Source organism: Tachyglossus aculeatus, chromosome 16, assembly GCF_015852505.1.
Source record: "Tachyglossus aculeatus isolate mTacAcu1 chromosome 16, mTacAcu1.pri, whole genome shotgun sequence".
NCBI lineage: Eukaryota > Metazoa > Chordata > Mammalia > Monotremata > Tachyglossidae > Tachyglossus > Tachyglossus aculeatus.
Window position 1 is genome coordinate 43,118,428 of NC_052081.1, and position 19,039 is coordinate 43,137,466.

General features: G+C 49.2%; 1 protein-coding gene and 1 long non-coding RNA gene across 2 annotated transcripts in view; one reads left to right on the forward strand and one right to left on the reverse strand.

Annotated features, from left to right (window-relative positions):
- Window positions 1-19,039, forward strand: part of CSMD2 (CUB and Sushi multiple domains 2) — a 313,956-nt gene that overhangs the window by 104,185 nt on the left and 190,732 nt on the right. The window lies entirely within an intron of this gene.
- LOC119938072 lies at window positions 2,105-17,196 on the reverse strand. Its single transcript, XR_005454339.1, has 3 exons — window positions 16,696-17,196; window positions 6,723-6,835; window positions 2,105-2,166 (listed from the first exon to the last, which is right to left on the reverse strand). It is a non-coding gene; the product is annotated as an uncharacterized LOC119938072 (long non-coding RNA).

The following is a 19,039-nucleotide window of genomic DNA, read 5'->3' on the forward strand; positions in this document are numbered from 1 at the left end:
CAAACGCCACCACCCCTCCCCATACCCCCCACCCCCTGGCTGCCTCCCATATTAATTTGACAAACCTGAGCTACCCATGCTGGGGATGAGGCCACCCGCAATAGATTTTGTTTCACGCTGCCACCTGCGGGTCCTCTGACCCCCACCGCTTTGTTTCATTCAATAAAACATGATTAGATTCCATATACCATTTCCTGCCTAATCTTGTTTTGCCACACATTAATGTGACTAATTGTATTTGCTTGGTGGTATAGGGCATTTTCATGAATATGCAGGATGGTTTTAAGCTGCAGCATTTTTCCCCTCTAGTTGAACATGTCGCCGTCTTTGTTTCCTAATCATGCCTCAGTCCTCATGTGCCCCTTGTTCTTCTCTTGTTTCATCCCTGATGGCTGTCCTCTTTGTGCCCTCAGACACTTTCCTCTGTGCCCTGCCAAGGATCGTGGGAGTTAGGGTGGAATTATGGGGCAAGGGGGCCTTGGGGAGGTCAGCGGGCAGACTGTGTGGCCCAGAGTGGGGTGGGAAAAGGGAGGTTCAGGAGGGATTATTTCCCAATAGAAAGCTCCGCCTGGAGGAATTCCCACTGGCTCGCTGCTCATTGTCTGCCATGTCGGCTGGGCCCACTTCCAAAACCCATCTGCCTGTGGGCAGGATTTGCTCTCAGCACCCTGGCTTGCACATGCAATGAGCCGGATGGTGAGATTGGTTGGAAGCCCTGGCAATGGGAGGCGTGCACACGTGGGGCTGGGTCAGCCCCCGCCCCATTACACAGCAGAGTTCTGGCCAGTCAGATGGGCCACCTGGCTCCCTCAGGCAGGACTGGCAAGGTGCCCCTGGCAGAGGTTTGCCCAGAAAGTCACCTGGAAAGTCCTCAGTTGTCTGGGGTGAGGGGTGGCTTAGGGCAAGCAGAGGAGGTGGGGATTGTGCAGGTTCCCACATTCCTCCTTGTAGCTGTCAGCAGCCCAGCTCCAGCTAGGCAAGGATAGCGGGTCACTCGCCCGAGGGCAGATTGCTTTGGCTCCTTCTGATCCCACCCCTGAGAGTGCCAATGTTCTGGGTTTGGGTGAACAATTCAATTTTCTGTGTATCCTTGCCCTTTGAGAGTTCTATAGACTTCAGTCATGGTTCCATGCCCCACCCACCCACCCCCGGCCCCCTTCATCTTTCCAGACTCGACCGTCTTCAAGCTGTTCTCATGTGGAAACTTCCCAGGACAGGCTTGTACTTGTCTGCTTCTCCACCACCTCCTTTATGGTCTTCATGCTTCATGCTGCTGCCCGGATTATCTTTGTCCAGAAACGCTCTGGGCATATTACTCCCCTCCTCAAAAACCTCCAATGGCTACCAATCAATCTGCGCATCAGGCAGAAACTCCTCACCCTGGGCTTCAAGGCTGCCCATCACCTCGCCCCCTCCTACCTCATCTCCCTTCTCTCCTTCTACTGCCCAGCCCGCACCTTCCGCTCCTCCACCGCTAATCTCCTCACTGTACCTCGTTCTCGCCTGTCCCACCATCGACCCCCGGCCCACGTCATCACCCGGGCCTGGAATGCCCTCCCTCTGCCCCTCCACCAAGCTAGCTCTCTTCCTCCCTTCAAGGCCCTGCTGAAAGCTCACCTCCTCCAGGAGGCCTTCCCAGACTGAGCCCCTTCCTTCCTCTCCCCCTCGTCCCCCTCTCCATCCCCCCATCTTACCTCCTTCCCTTCCCCACAGCACCTGTATATATGTATATATGGTTGTACATATTTATTACTCTATTTATTTATTTATTTATTTTACTTGTACATTTCTATCCTATTTATTTTATTTTGCTGGTATGTTTGGTTTTGTTCTCTGTCTCCCCCTTTTAGACTGTGAGCCCACTGTTGGGGCTGTCTCTATGTGTTGCCAATTTGTACTTCCCAAGCACTTAGTACAGTGCTCTGCACATAGTAAGCGCTCAATAAATACGATTGATTGATTGATTCCCGAGCTGCAGCACAGGAGCAGAGCCCAACTTCAGACCTGGCCAACCTCAGGCAAGGCCGACAGGGAGAGAAGAAGCCAGGGGCTGGCTCTTGTACACCTCTAAGGAGGCCTTTAAATGAAAGGTTAGAGCATGTACCTCAATTCTTTATTTGGAGTTGTTGGAGCAGTCCGTGTTTTCTCAGCTGGCATTTGCGGTACCTTAGCGATAATAATAATGGGTTATTATTTCTTCTTATTATTATTATTACTATTATTATTACTTATTATTACTTATTACTATAAGTATAATTATTACTTATTATTACTATCCCGCCTCTGCCACATGTCTGCTGTGTGACCTTTGGCAAGTCACTTAACTTCTCTGAGCCTCAGTTCCCTCATCTGTAAAGCGGGGATTAAGACTGTGAGCCCCATGTGGGACAACCTGATCACCTTGTACCCCCCAGCGCTTAGAACAGTGCTTTGCACATAGTAAGTGCTAAACAAATGCCATTATTATTATTATTATTATTATATACTAAGCTGTTCTACACTGGAAGTTCATCCTCTAGACTGTAATCTCATTATGGGCAGAGAATGTGGCTACTAGGGTTGTATTATACCCCCCCAAGTGCTTAGAACAGTGCTCTGCAGCATGGTGTAGTCATGGGTTCTAATCCCAGTTCTGCCTCTTGTCTGCTAAGTAAACTTGGACAAGTCACTTCACTTCTCTGTGTCTCAGTTCCTTCATCTGTTAAATGGGGATTGAGACTGTGAGCCCAATGTGGCTAAGGGACTGTGTCTAACTCAATTTGCTTTGTATCCACCCCAGCTCTCCATACAGTGCTTGGCAGATAGTAAGCACTAAACAAATACCATTATCATTATATTGCACATTCAATACACACCACTGATTAAGTCCTTACTATGTACCAAGCCCTGTACTCAGCACTGGGATAGGTATAAGGTAATCAGATTGGACACAGTCCACTGTCTGACAGGAAGGGAACACAGGCATTGAATTCCCGTTGTACGGTTGAGGAAGCTGAGGCACGGAAAAGTGAAGCTATTTGCCCAAGGTCACAAAGGAGGCAAGTGGCACAGCCAGGATTAGAAGCTCTGTGTCCCTGGCCCATGCTTTTTCTCAAGCTAGGCCCCACGGCTCCTCTGTAAAATGAAGGGGGCTGGGGGGGAGCACTTCTGCCCTTGAACGAGAACCTGTCTACTGCAAAGAAAAACGACACAACTGGGGCCCCAGACTTGCTCTGGGCCTGAGCTATCATTTCTTTAAAAGGAATAAATTCTAGTAAAGTGTTCGCTATTAGAGCTCCGCACCTCAGCGCAGCTCTAAAGGATGGCTCTGGAGCCTGCTGAATTATGACAGGGAGAGTCCCACCTGCAAACGTAAGCCGTGGAAGTATTCCAAGGCTAAAGAGAATGTTTTCCATCTGAGAGAGTTTTTTCAGAGTGCCGGTTGCGTCGACGAGTGGACAGAGCCCCCTCCCTCTGTCCTGGCCCCACCACTCCACTCATGTGATTGGAGATCACTTGGAGATTGAGACTGTGAGTCCCATGTGGGACAGGGACTGTTTCCAACCTGATTTCCTTGTATCCACCCCAGCGCTTAGTACAGTACCTGGCACAAAGTAAGTTCTTAACAAATACCACAGTTATTATTGTTATTGTGTGGCTGCCCATCTGTTGTGGCTTTTCTTTGAGTCCTGAGATGGCTTCCATGGGGCCAAGGAGCCTGCCGATCCAGCTCTGAAACTGCTGCCTGCTTGCCCCAGCAGTTGGGGCAAGTGTCTGTTGCCAGACCCACCCTGGCTGCGAACGATCACCGGCCGGGGAGAGACCGAGCTCCAGTAGGGCAGGGAGTCTGGGAGGCTGAGCCCTAGTAAGAACAAAGATGCTATCTATTCAATACTTACAGCGAGGTAAAGGCTCATGTCTGATCCGGGCCTCACATGGCACTCAGAGTCAGAGATGGGGGGAGAGGGGAAAACAAGTCCCGGAACAAACTGCTCCTTTGTCTTTCCTCTGTTGTGGACAGGGAATGTGTCTGTTATATTGTGTTGAACTCTCCCAAGTGCTTAGTACAGTGGTTGGAAAACTCAATAAATTGAGGGTCTATCCCAGCTAGGGTCCATCTCAATCAATCCATCAGTGATCCTCTGTGTCCCATAATTATAATAATAACAATGTTTATTATCATTATAAAATAAATGCTTACTATGTAATAAATGCTGGGGCAGATACAAGCTAATTAGGTTGGATACAATCCCTATCCTACATGGGGCTCACAGTCTAAGGGAGAGGGAGGATGATTTCCCAAATCTTCCTCTCCAGCCCTGTTCTCTTTTCTGCAGTCTTGTATTTCCTCCTGCCTTCAGGACATCTCAAGCTAAACATGTCCAAAACTGAACTCCTGTCTTCCCACCCAAACTCCCCATGACTATCCCTGAACTGTAGACATCATCACCACCCTCCATGTTTCACAAGCCTAACCTTGACATTATCCTCAACTCAATCTCTCTCATTCTACCCAGATATTCAATCTGTTACCAACTCCTGTCTGTTCAATCTGCATAACATTTGCTGAAATCCTTCCTTTTCTCTCCATCCAAATTGCCACCATGTTGATCTAAGCACTTAACCTGTCCCTTCTTGACTACTGCATCAGCCTCTTGCCTGACCTCTGGGCCTCCTGTCCCCCTCTCTCCAAGTTCATTGTTCACTCTGCTGCCCAGATCATGCCCAGATCATTTTTCTAAAAAACGCTTCAGTTCATTTTCCCGCTCTTCAAAAATCTCCAGTGGTTGTCTATCCACCTCTGCATCAAATAGAAACTCTTTTCCATTGGCTTTAAAGCACTCAATCACCTCACCCACTCCTATCTTACCTCTCTGATTGCCTACTACAAGCCAACACGTTCACTTTGCTCCTCTAATGCCAAACCTACTCACTGTGCTATGATTTCATCTATCTCACGGCCATCACTTTGCCCACATCCCGCCTCTGGCCTGAAGCCTCCCTACTCTTCATATCTGACAGACTATGACTCTCCCTATCTTCAAAGCCTTAAAATTGCATCTCCTCTAAGAAGCCTTCCCAGCTAAGACCTTATTTCTCCTAATCTCTCTCCCTTCTGCATCCCCCTTGCACTTGGATTTGTACCCTTTATTCACCCCACCCTCAGTCCCACAGTACTTATGTCCATATCTGTAATTTGTTTCAACATGTTTCCCCTTCCAGACTGTAAGGTCCTTTTGGCTAGGGAACATGTGTACCAACTCTGATAAATCCTGGTCTCCCAAATGCTTAGTCTAGTTCTTTGTACACAGTAAGCTCTCAGTAAGTATCATTGATTGATCCTGGAGCATGAAGAAGGGTGACACCCACACTGCGGCTGTGTGGGCTCCTTTGCCTCCTTTTGACTCAGTACCTGCTGTCTCGCTGCCAGATTTCTCTCAGGATCCACCTGGTTTCCCCTCCCTTTTTCTCTCAGCTGGCCTTTATGGTTCCTCCTTCTGTCACCCCTCACTGTCAATTGTACAGAAAGTAAGTGTCCTTGTTTATGGTTCTTGAGGGTAGGGCCCAAGTATCTGAATGTTTAGTGGGACCAAGCAAAGGATTCTGGGATTTATAAGGCCCCTGGAACCAGGAGGGATCACGAGAGCACTCATCTGATCCAGCCCCCTGAGTCCAGGCAGGTGGGCACCTGAGCCTTCCCAGGACAGATGGTCATTTCTTCTTCTGGAGTCGCCTCTCCCTCTCACCACATTGTCTTTGGAAAGCATCCAAATCTCAGTCTGCTCTCCGTCTGCAGATGACACTTTTGCCTGGCCTCCTTCTGGGAGGCTAGAGCAGATTTCCAGGGCAGCCGAAGGGCTGAGAGTTGAGATGCCAAGCCCAGCAAACTCTCCCTCCTACCCAGTTGGCAGGGAACCATGTTGCTAGCCTGGCCCCATGGCTGTTGACTGAATGCGCATGCCCAACCTGGGGGGCCCTGCCATCTGCTAAGCATAAGTCTTGCTGTCTGTGAACAAGTCTTGTCTGTCTGTCCTTTCAATTAGACAGTGAGCTCCTTGAGGGCAGAGAATGTGTGGTATTCTCCCAAGCACTTAGTTCAGGACTCGGTGCATAGTAGGTGCTCAATAAATCTGCCTCCTGTGCAGTTGTCGTTCATTCCTCCTGCATGCAGAAAGTCGGTGGGGGCACCTGAGAAGACTGAGAGTGTATTGTGCTTCAGTCTTTGCCACGATTAAGCAGCATGGTGTAGTGAGTAAAGCCCGGGCCTGGGAGTCAGAAGGTCATGGGTTCTAATCCCGGCTCTGCCACTTGTTTGCTATGTGGCCTTGGGCAAGTCATATCACTTCTCTGTGCCTCAGTTACCTCATTTGTAAAATGGGGATTAAGACTGTGAGCCCTATGTGGGACAGGGACAGTGTCCAATCCGATTTGCTTGTATCCACCCCAGGGCTTAGTATGGTGCATGGCACATAGTAAGTGCTTAACAAATACCACTACTGTTATTATTGCTAATAGTAATAGTAATAATAATAATAATAATAATAATAATAATAATAAGCATTGGTGCAGTCTGAGTTGCTGTGCTAGTGAGAAGTAATTCACACACACGAGTGCCATTACCATCGCCTCCCTGAGACTGAATGTAAACTAGCCCAGGCTCACTGTTTGGGCTCCTCCTGCCTCTCTTTCTCCTCTGACTCCTTCCCTGCACCCCCTGACACCCCTCCCCATGCCCCTCCTACCTCTTGATCTGTGCTTGGGTGGGTTCCCAAGTGGGTTTTCATCATTGTCTTTCGGGCAATGTGACGACTCCAATCAGCTCTGCCACCGAGAGAGCCCGCTTCAGAGATCTTTGCTGTAAGGAAAAGAAAAGAACTTGGCATAAAGCCAGATTAATTATATTCATGACCATAACCTGGCCTGACCCCCACCCACCATCTATCATGTGTTTATTGTTGTTATTATTATTAATAATAATCATATTAATAATGATTGTGAATGCTGAACCCTTTTGATGTGCCAAGCACTGGGATAGAAACAATACAGTCAGATTGGACAGTCTGTGCCCACCTGGGGCTCACAGAGAATGTGTTTTTCCCAGGGAAAATATCCACCATCGGCATGATTACCAGGTGGTCTAGGAGTGAAGCTTCTGGAATTTTCTTGTGACCAGAGGGCTTGTTGGCTCAGTTTCCCCAGTCTGTTGGGGGTAAGGGTAGTTTGTGGGACAGTGGATCAAAGAGAATTTTGTACCCTTTGGGCATGAAAAAAGTATTTAGACAGAGCACCTGGTGGTGGGGGTCTCAGCTGGGGGTCAGAGGAGTTTGGAGAACCAGTTGACCCTGCTCGGCAGGACAAGGAGTCAGTTTGGGGCCAGGGGTCCCTCCCCTCTTTGAGGGTGGTTAGAAACAGTACCTGGCACTCGAGGGGTCAGTACCCCTGATTAGGCAGGGTTGCACAGTGGTATCCCGGCTCCCCCACTGGCAGCTTCTGGCCCAGCCCGACCTATTCAACTGTTTCAGGAAGAATCCAGATTCCAGATTCTGTCCTGGGGAGCCAGGAGAGTGGGCAGTGCCTGGCCAGATCCAGTCCGGGTCCCCTGGGAGACCCAGATCTGCGGCCCCACAGCCCTGGACCCAGAGGCAGATGGTAGTCCTGCGGTCTACTTAGGCTGATGCCACCCCAGGGCAAAGTGGGTTCCTCAGCAGCAAGTCCACAACTGAGTCAGAAATCTGACTAGGATGAGAATCATGGAAAAGGCACTCCCAATTTTCCGGTAGAGTGTACTGATGACCTAGTGGATAGAGCCCAGCCCAGCCCTTGGAGTCAAAAGACCTGGATTCTAATCCTGGTTCCGTGACTTGCCTGCTGTATGACCTTGGTCAAGTCACTTAACCTCTCTGTGCCTCAGTTTCCTTGTCTGTAAAATGGGGTTCAGTTCCTCCCCAATAGATTGTGAGTTCCTTGTAGGCCAGGGACTGTATCTAATCTGCTTATATTGTATCCAGTACAGTGCTTGGCACGTAATAAGTACTTAAATGCTATTATTATTATCATCATTATTTATTACTATTAGTATTACTAGGTTCTTGGAGGAATGCAGTAGTAGCTCCTGTCCTTAGGGGTTTACAGTCTAATGTTGTGAACACAGCTCCCTCCTACTTCCATTTGCAGTTGGTCCTAGGCTTCTCTCATTCACCTGGACCCATTTGGATAGACTCAAGACAATCCAGTCAGGCACAGTCCCTGTCATAAATTCATTTGGTTTCATTTATTGAGTGCTTACTGAGTGTGGAGAACTGTACTAAGTGCTTGGAACAGGAAACATATAGGGCTCACAGTCAGAAGGAAAACAGAGCTGGTACCTTAACCCTATTTGACAGCTGAGGAAACTGAAGCCCAGAGAGGTTGAGGGGCTTGCCCAAGGCCACACAGCAGGTGGTCTAACCCGCAGCCCTGCTCTGTTTCCCCCAGGCCATGCTCCCTCCCCAAACGGCTGTTTTAACAGGAAGGACCAGGCCATTTATCCGCATGACTTGGCCAGGACCGCACTTTGGCTTCCGGATCCCAAGCAGTGAAGAGACCAGGAAGCTGTTTTCTCCCGCACGGTTTGGAAGTTCCCACCACAACAACAAACCAAGCCCCTTACAGCCAGCTGCTCTCTCCCCATTGGGCCTTCCCCCTTTCAGCTAGTCATCTCTGGGTTTCAGGTGGCCCTGGGTGGGAGTTACCCAGCTGCAGTTTGGGACAGAGGGACTGTGGGCAGGTCTCACTCCTTCTGGTCCCAGAATCAAGACCAGATGGCCCCCGTGGTGCCACCTGACAAAGCAAGTTCACCCAGGCTGTATTCCCGTGCAGGGGCTGGCTCTGCCGGCGCCGGTGGTTGTAGTTTTGGCCTGATCGACTCTAGCGGGGCCAAGGAATTGATTGTGGATGTGCTGATTTTGCAGGTATTGTGCCAGACCCATTAGCTCTGGGCATGCTGCCTTGGGTGCTAATGTCTACCTGTTTCAGAAATGACCGAGATGATGTGTGTGTATTTTTTTTTCTTTTAACTTTCACTGAAAAGCCTCTTTTCATGTCTTGATGAGTGTTGGCAAACTAAAGCCCCAGGAACGAAAGTCTTGGGCCTGTTTCTGCTAAAAGGCAGAATTTTGATTAATGGGGCACTAAGGTGGTAATGGAACTGGGCCCACCTTTTGGCAGGGAGACAGACTGGTTGACCCTGCCTAGAAGCAGGAGGCTAGTCCAATTGATCCTGCCTAGTGGCAGGGGGTGGGCTGGGATAGGATGAGGAACAGCATGGCATAGTGGATAGACCACAGGCCTGGGAGTCAGAAGGTAATGGGTTCTAATCCCAGCTCCACCACATGCCTGCTGTGTGATCTTGGCAAGTCACTGCACTTCTCTGTGTCTGTTACCTCTTCTGTAAAATGGGGATTGAGACTGTGAGCCCCACATGGGACAGGGACTGCATCCAACCAGATTTGCTTGTATCCCCCCCAGCACTTAGTACAGCCTGGCACAAAGTAAATGCTTAACAATTATCATTATTTCTATGAGCTAGTTGATCACATCTAGTGGCAGAAGGCTGAACCAGTTAATCCTGTCAGTGGCAGGGGGATGGGCTTTGTTGACTCTGCATAGTGGCAAGGGGGAAGACTAGTTGACCCTGCTTTGTGGGAGAAGGTGGGCTAGTTGACAACATCTAATGGTAGAGGGGTGGACTATTTGACCCTGCCCAGTAGCAGAGGGATGGACTAGTTGACTTTGCCTAGTGACAGGAGGCTGAGCTAGGTGGTCCTTCTAGTTTGAAGTTTCTTTGAAATTCAGAGCTAGACTAGGCAACATTCTGCACCTTGGATAATAGAAACATCCTTCAATCAAACAATCAATCAATTGTATTTATTGAGTGCTTACTGTGTGCAGAGCACTGTACTAAGTGCTTGGGAAGTACAAGTTAGCAACATATAGAGACAGTCCCTACCCAACAGTGGGCTCACAGTCTAGAAGGGGGAAACAGAGAACAAAACCAAACATATTAGCAAAATAAAATAAATAGTATAGATATGTACAAGTAAAATCGAGTAATAAATATGTACAAGCATATATACAGGTGCTGTGGGGAAGGGAAGTAGGTAAGATGGGGGGGATAGAGAGGGGAACGAAGGGGAGAGGAAGGAGGGGGCTCAGTCTGGGAAGGCCTCCTGGAGAAGGTGAGCTCTCAGTAGGGCCTTGAAGGGAGGAAGAGAGCTAGCTTGGCGGATGTTGGGAGGGAGGGTATTCCAGGCCAGGGGGATGACGTGGGCTGGGGGTCGACGGCGGAACAGGCGAGAACGAGGCACAGTGAGGACATTAGCAGAAGAGGAGCAGAGGGTGCGGGCTGGGCTGTAGAAGGAGAGAAGGTGAAGTAGGAGGGGGCAAGGTGATGGAGAGCCTTGAAGCTGAGGGTGAGGGGTTTCTGCCTGATGTGCAGATTGATTGGTAGCCAATGGAGATTTTTGAGGTGTGGAGTAACATGCCCAGAGCATTTCTGGACAAAGACAATCCGGGCAGCGGCATGAAGTATGCATTGAAGTGGGGAGAGACATGAGGATGGGAGATCAATCAATCAATCAATCAATCAATCGTATTTATTGAGCGCTTACTATGTGCAGAGCACTGTACTAAGCGCTTGGGAAGTACAAATTGGCAACACATAGAGACAGTCCCTACCCAACAGTGGGCTCACAGTCTAAAAGTGGGGGGGGATCAGAGAGATCAGAGAGGAGGCTGATGCAGTAGTCCAGATGGGATAGGATGAGCTTGAACGAGCATTGTAGCGGTTTGAATGGAGAGGAAATGGCGGATCTTGGCAATGTTGCGGAGCTGAGACTGGCAGGTTTTGGTGACGGCTTGGATATGAGGGGTGAATGAGAGAGCAGAGTCGAGGATGACACCAAGGTTGCGGGCTTATGAGACAGGAAAGATGGTAGTGCCGTCAACAGTGATGGGAAAGTCAGGGAGAGGGCAGGGTTTGGGAGGGAAGACAAGGAGTTCAGTCTTGGAGATGTTGAGTTTTAGGTGGCAGGCAGACATCCAGATGGAGATGTCCTGAAGGCAGGATGAGATGTGAGCCTGGAGGGAGGGGGAGAGAGCAGGGGAAGAGATGTAGATCTGGATGTCATCAGCGTAGAGATGATAGTTGAAGCCATAAGAGTGAATGAGGTCACCAAGGGAGTGAGTGTAGATGGAGAACAGAAGGGGACCAAGAACTGAACCTGTGTACCCCCACAATAAGGGGATGGGAGGGGGAGGAGAAGCCTGCAAAAGAGACAGAGAATGAATGACCGGAGAGATAAGAGGAGAACCAGGAGAGGATGGAGTCTGTGAAGCCAAGGTTGGATAGCGTGTTGAGAAGGGGGTGGTCCACAGTGTCGAAGGCAGCTGAGAGGTCGAGGAGGATTAGGATAGAGTATGAGCCATTGGATTTGGCAAGCAGGAGGTCATTGGTGACCTTTGAGAGGACAGTTTCCATGGAACGTAGGGGACGGGAGCCAGACTGGAGGGGGTCGAGGAGAGAGTTGGCGTTGTCTCCCAGAAAGGGAGACATCAAAGCACATTCAATAGCTTTTGGCCCCATACGTGTTTGCTGTCACTCTGAAACTGGCAACCCCAGCTCCAGCTAACTGCTTCTCTTTCAGTGACATTGAAAAGTGGATTTGATTTAAATAGAGAAAAAGAAAGAACATTGTAGACACAGTATCCCACAGTACTTTAAAAATGCCTTTGTGCTGATACTATCATTTTCTCAAAATTCATTTGAATTCCTCACTAGTGATCAGGATTAGTTTGGAGCCGCCAGAAATCTTCTCCCAGAGGCAGGAATTAGCATCCACCAACAACTAGGGTCCCACCTAATATTTTCATCACCAAATACATTTGTGGCAATTTGTGAATCTGTTGTACCAGAATAGTTGGGTGGTGGATACAATGATCTCTTATGGTTCCCTGGGAGTCAAGGGACCTAGATTCTAGTTCCAGCACTGCCTCATGCCTGCCATGAAACCTTGGGCACGTCATGTTATTATTATTATTACATTTGTTAAGCACTCATTATATATCAAGAACTGTTCTAAGTGCTGGAGTAGATAATAACAATAATAATTATGGTATTTGTTAAGTGTTTACTATGTGCCAAGTACTGCCGTAAGTGCTAGGGTAGATTCAAGGACTCACAGACTTAATCCCCATTTCACAGATAAGGTAACTGAGGCACAGAGACGTTAAGTGACTTACCCAAAGTCACACAACTGATAAGTGGCAGAGCCAGGATTAAAACCCATGTCCTCTGACTCCCAAACCCATGCTTTTTCCACTAAGCCACGCTGCTTAGTTTAATCAGGTTGGACACAGTCCCTGAGCCACATGGGGCTGGCAGGCTAAGTAGGAGGGAGAATAGACATTGAATCTCCAATTTGCAGATGAGGAAAATGAGGCACAGAGAAGTAAAGTCACTTGGCTAAGATCACACAACAGACACGTGGCAGAGCTGGGATTACAATTCAGGTCCTTTGACTGCCGGACCCATGCTTTTCCATCAGGTTATGCTGGTTCACTTCACTTCTCTTCTCTGGGCCTCCATTTCCTCATCTGTAAAATGGAGATTATATTCACGTTTTCCCTCCCTCTTAGATTGCAAGCCCCACGTGGGATAGAGACTGTGTCCAACATGATTATCTTGTATCTATTCCATAGCTTAGTTCATTGCTTGGCACATATTAAGTGCTTAACAGATATAATTATTATTGTTATTATCATTATTATTATTCCTTTAGTTACATCCAAACTGCGTAAGAAAACCCATGGAACCTAGAGCAGAAATGGTTGCACTGTATTTATCTGTTTGGGGAGATAGGGCATACGTTGAAGACAAATTTGGGGCTTCAGATTGATTGTAGGAGATTCTAAAGGGCAAGGCTGTGGGCTAAGAGTCGTGGAGACCGGACTTCAGTTCCATCTCTGCCCCGATGGGCTGTGGGACACGAGGCAGGTCGCCTGACCATGCTGGGCCACTGCCTTGCCCCACAGTTAATCCTGCCCCGGAGAGGCAAGAAGACTGTTTGCTTTCAGTGTTCCGAAGTCGTGCCCAGGGGAAAGAGGAGGCCCTGAAGATCAACCCAGCCCTGCTGTCCAGCACAGCTGAGGGCTCTGAAACTCAGGCACAACCCCCAAATCCCAGGGCTCCTTGATTCGGCCCCTGACCGGTTCCCCACAGGCAGCTGGCCACACGGACCCTCCCCATTGCGCTAAGTGCCGGGGAGGGGAGGACAGAGTGCTTAATGGCTTTTATTGATTGTGGGCAGAGAAGAGGGTTCATCTGGGCAGGAGCTAATTTGACCTGTTTTCTTCCCAGTTTCACCACAGCGTGGCCGGCGGCGAGGGTTAGAGCTGAGAATGACTTACTGGGAGCAGTTCTAACAAAGCAATTAATGGTTGTTGTCACTTTTCGTTCAGAACACTTTCCCCGTGCCTGCTGCAGCTGTAGGGACATTAAGGTATAGAGCCAACTTACAAACGGAAAGTGACCTGCCGCTGGGAAGTCAAGACCAAAGTTACTCTCTTGTTTATACCAGTGATGACTTCAGGGATGCCTGGGGTGGGAATCTGCCTTTCATCAGAGCTTTGGGGCATTTGTTCAGCACTTAGAATGTGTCAAGAACTATTCAAAGCGCTGGAGTAGATACAAGTTAATCAGGTTGGACGCTGTCCCTGAACCCCTAGCTGCATCATCCTTACGAATTGGAGGAACAGTGTGGCCTAATGGACAAAGTACCTGCCTGGGAGTCAGAAGGACCTGTAGTTTTAATCCCAGCTCTGCCACTGGTCTGCTGGGTGACCTTGGGAAGGTCATTTCACCCCTCTGGATCTAGGCTTCCTCCTCTGTAAAAGGGGGAGAAAATTCCTCTTAGATTGGGAGCTTCTTGTGGGACAAAGAATGAACACTGATTATGATGTATCTACCCCAGGGCTCAGCTGAGAGCTTTGGCACCAATGACTCACCAAGTAAAATTCATAATTAGAGCCCAATTTTGAACTGCTCTATCTGGTCTTATCCAGTCAGGGCAAATGAAAAAAGCACAAGCAAATATTTCTTTCAAATCAATTGATTTACAAACCACTCCTTGATTAGGGCTTCCTTGAGGGTTAAGGACCCTGTCTAATTCCCACCCAGAGATTCTTTCCCAGCGCTTGGTAGAACACTTAATAAAGTCTACTACTGCCACTACTTCTAACTGGAAATGCCCAAGAACATGTTTACCAGGAAAAGTGATTGGCTAAACCTGCTCATCTAATCAATCAGTGGTATTTATTGAGCACCTATCATGTACGCTGGGCTGTGCTAAGTGCTCGGAGACTCCTCGGGGCCCTCCGGTCAGCATGTTTTGGTAAGGGGATGATTACTCATTCCCCAAGTCAGGGGAACTCATCCTTGGGTTCTGCGCAGGCCACGAGCAGGCTGTGGTGGGGAAGATTGTGGCTGGGAGGATAAGAGCTGGTGGTGGCATGAAGGTGTAAGCACTGAGTGGGAGAGAATATGGCTCTTGGGGCAGTCCAACCAAGTGGCTGGGTTTCAGAAAGGCTCAGGCGAGAACTCTTGCCATCTCCAGATCATCGGCCCCCTCTAGCCTGTGGCACCGGCTGGCCTCGTTAGCAAGACAGGCACGTTTCCCAGGCGTCTGGATTACAGATTGGACCCCCGGTCTAAACCAGAGGGACAGAGGGCTTTGTCTGGGCATGTGGCAAATGACAGAACCTGCGGTACCACCCTCTGAGGGGCTGGGCCTCCTCTCTTAACAGCTCTGGGCCGAGTGGGATCCCAAGAGGGGACTGACAGATGGTGGAAGGAGGATTCTGGTAAGAAGTTCTGGCAGGGGCCCACTCTGATGCTTTCAATTCCACCACCCATAAGACAGAACGTGAGAAGCATCCGGAGGGATTGGAACTGCCCCCAGCATCTTTGGCAATGCCAGTGGGGAAGCCCCAAAACCTGCCTTACATATGTGGCCTGACGATTTCCGGCTGGCTTTCTGTCCCTCGGGCTCCTCTTGTTTCAAGTGGGATCAAGTAGAGGAAGGCATTGGGGCCACTGCCCTCTGGCAAAGCAGAGGCCTGTGGGAGGAAATTAGGGGAGGCTGGTTGGAGGAGGTAGGATTTAAGGCACATTTTGGAGTGGGGACAGTTGGGATTCCTTTGACCACAGGAAACCCTCGGGTAAGTTTGAGGCTTGTTCAACTCAACACAGGCTTGGAACTGCCCCTTCCCTGCTCCCTGCTGACCTCCTTGGGCCCCTGCTTCTCCACCTGCAGGGTGGACCTAAGTCTCTTGCCTCCATGTCAAAAGCCAAGAGTGAAAAATAGAAGCTCTTTTCATTCCTTGGAGGGAAGGTACTGAGTAAATTCCACGTGTTAGTGCTGTCTGAAGAGTATTCTGCGCTCTGCAAAAAGGGATACTTGGTAAATACCAGGCCTTAAAGGTTATTGCTAGCAATCCTCTGAACAACCCTACCCTCGGGGCCCACCTCTTTCATGCCTGAGGGATTAGGAGATCTAATTATCGACACATGAGCCTCAAAAAGCTTGATTTGCATATCAGACGAATGGGCAATGGAGCAGGGTGTTCCTGGACTGGACCAGAGGTGCCCATGGGAGACCAAGGGTGTGTGCGTTTGGGGGAGGGACTGGGGCAGGGGCTAGTCACCGGAAGCCATGGGAGGAGGGCAGAAAGTGCAACCCATCCCAATCCAGCGGGAATCATTCGGGAAGTGGCATCTCCCACTGGGCCTGCCCCCACTTCCTAACAGACATCAGTCTGGCCCAGAGACAGCCAGGCTTTTTGTAGTTGGTTGTTATTTGGTTCTAATCTATCAGTCTCTCTCCCTTGGTTTTTCATCTGTAATGCAGACTCTAATTTGTGGAGCTCCCAATAAAGCTAATGATATGGTGTATTTGATCAATGCCCCCCGGGGACCCTAATCTGCTTAATGCCTGTCTGGGAATGCAAAGATAACCTTTACCTTCACTTCACCAATGAGGGGGAAGTCGGGTGGCCCAGGAATCATTCATCAAAACACAGGATGTTCAATAGTTTGGGGTTTCCCTGCGGGGATGTGCCACAGATCCATGTGCTATGACTGCTGGAATCCCAGGATGTTGGGTTTTTTGCTTTTTTTATGGTATGTGGTAAGCACTTACTATGTGCCAGGCACTGTACTAAGCGCTGAGGTAGATACAAGCTAATCAGGTTGGACACAGTCTATGTCCCACATAGGGCTCACATAATCTTAATCTTAAGATTACCTCATTACAGATGAGGTAATTAAGGCACAGAGAAGTGAAGTGACTTGCCCATGGTCACACAGCAGAAACATGGGGGAGCTGGGATTAGAACCCAGGTCCTTCTGACTCCCAGGCCATGCTCTATTTACTAGGCCATGCTGTTTCTACTGCCCATGAGCAAATCATTCTGCTGGGTGTGGAGAAACCCCCAAGAACCGCAACTCTGAGCAGGAGGGAATTGCACCTGCTACTTCTGGGCCCAGAGCAACCTGATTGCTCCACGGGAGGTGGGGAGGCATGACTGAGTTCTGGGACCACTCCCCAGCTGCTCCAAGCCCCTTTGCATTCCACCCCCCCTCCTTCCCTTTCCCCTTCCCACCCGCTGCCCTCTGCTCACCACCTCTCCAATATTGTCCACGTGGGCCACCACCTTTTCCCTCTCCAAGCAGCATCAGCAAGCTCCCACTTTGGCTTCTGAGTTCTCTGCAGCCCTCCAGCTGCTGGGGGTACAGCCAAAAATCCACGATGAAGGCTCAATCAGATAAGAAAATGGAATCAGTGTCTGCAGCGGGAAGCCAGCAGGGCTTTCAGTGCCTGAAAGGGGGAAACAGAATCTATTTGAGGGGAAGGACGATAGGCTAGAAGGAGAGTGAGGAGGTGAAAAGAATCTCACATTTCCTCTAAGGGTGTGCCCAGAACAGATTTTAGGGCCCTCTATAAGATGTTCAATGTCCTTTCTCAGACTGCATCATTGATTGGGTTGCAGATTTATCCAAACTGAGAGAGAAAACACTTAAAACAGGCTGGAATTTGAGAAAGGTCCATGGCTCTGGACAGGAGAAACAACAGGAGGTCTGGAGTCAGGGAAGGAGGTGCCAGGGTAGGTGTGGGGGGAGCACGGGGGGAAATGAAAATATTAGCAAGTGGTGAAACAGAGTGGTACCAGGCTGACCCCAAGCCCAGCATTGGGCCAACTGGGGATTGAGATTTTCTGGGGCAGGGGGGTGAGGATTAGGGAAGGAAGCACATGCAAGGAAAGTTCTAGAAATCTGTATGGGGGCTGGGAGGAAGGGGTGTTAACTGCACTTCTGCCCGTGTGATTGCTCTGCTCTCTTTTAGGACTTGCCTCCCAAACCTCATCCCCTCCTGGTGACCTCATTCCCCCTCTTGTGACCTCCTTCCCATTTGCAACCTCATCTTTCTTTGTCACTCCCCTTTCCGATTGTCACCTCATATTCCCACCCAGTCACCTCCTTCCCCATTGTTACTTCCTTCCCACATGGGGCTCATAGTCTTAATCCTTATTTGATGGATGAAGTGACCGAGGCACTGAGGTGAAGTGACATGCCCAAGGTCACACAGTAGACAAGTGGCAGAGTGGGAATAGAACCTAGGTCCTCTGAGTCCCAGTCCCAGGCTCTCTCCACTAGGCCATGCTGCTTCTCTGTTTGTCTTTTCCCTATTAGATTTGTAAATGTTTTGAGGGCAGGGAACTTGTCCATTAACAATATTGTACACTTCCAAGTGCTCAATACTGTGTTCCGTGCTTGATGAATACTGTCGATTGATTGATCAGAGGTCATGGGTTCTAATCCTGGCTCCACTGCTTTTCAGCTGTGTGATTTTGGGCAAGTCACTTAACTTCTCTGTGCCTCATTTACGTCATCTGTAAAATGGAGATTAAGACTGGGAGCCCCACATGGAACAACCTGATAACCTTGCATCTAACCCAGTGCTTAGAACAGTGCTTAGCACATAGTGAGCACTTAACAAATACCATTATTATTATTATTATTATCCCAGGTTCTCATCCGATCTCCCCCTTGGAAACCCTTCTCTATTTCCCCATGCCGAGCTCAGGCAAAAAGATGTAGAGATGCAGGAAGTTAGTAAAGTGATTCGTTTATTCTCTTAATGTACTGGTGTGGACCATAAAAGCCTCTTGACTTGATTTCCCTCCTCCAATCCCAGCCCTTCAGCTGTCCCCCAGGCCAAGAAGACTGTCGCTTTCTTGACTGGAAGAAAGAAAGAGGCTCCAATCCCACAGGCAGGGACCCACATTTTTTTTTAAGTGTTTCCATAAGGAAAAAATAATAAGCAGAAGGAATCCATTAAAAAACTCAATTTCGAGAAATAAATAGGAGCCATAAAACACTGGGCCATTTAAAAGAGGGTGAGAAATAATGAGCTGCGCGCTTTAATGTACCTGCAGGTCTTTGGCGAAAAGTATTGATTAAGTTCTTAAGCTGCACATTTATCTGGGTACAGATAGTAATTATAGTGACATCAGGGGGCAGCTTTGTATCATTGCCTGGAGTGCTATTATCTCTCCAGGGTCAGGCCTGGAGGGAGGCTGGGGATAATGAGGGGCAGAGTGGGGGCCCCCCTAGAAGCTCGGGGTTTGCAGACTCTCTGCTTCTGATCGCCAAGAGGTGGGGGGGCAATTAGAGCAGATGGGGACTGTGAGTCACCAGCTCTGACTCACCGGTGGCCCCATAGGAAGGTCTTCAGTACGCCCAGCCTGGGTGGGGGTCATGATGTCCGGCCTGGAGACCCAGCCCAGTCTCATTTTCCCCAGCTCCAGGGACCTTATTGGCAGTGGACCGGCTGAGGGTGAGCTCAGGGAGCCAGACTGTTGTCGCCTCAGGCTTTTGTCGCCATTACCGATCAATCAATCGTATTTATTGAGGGCTTACTGGGTACAGCACTGTACTAAGCGCTTGGGAGACTAGCAGCATGGC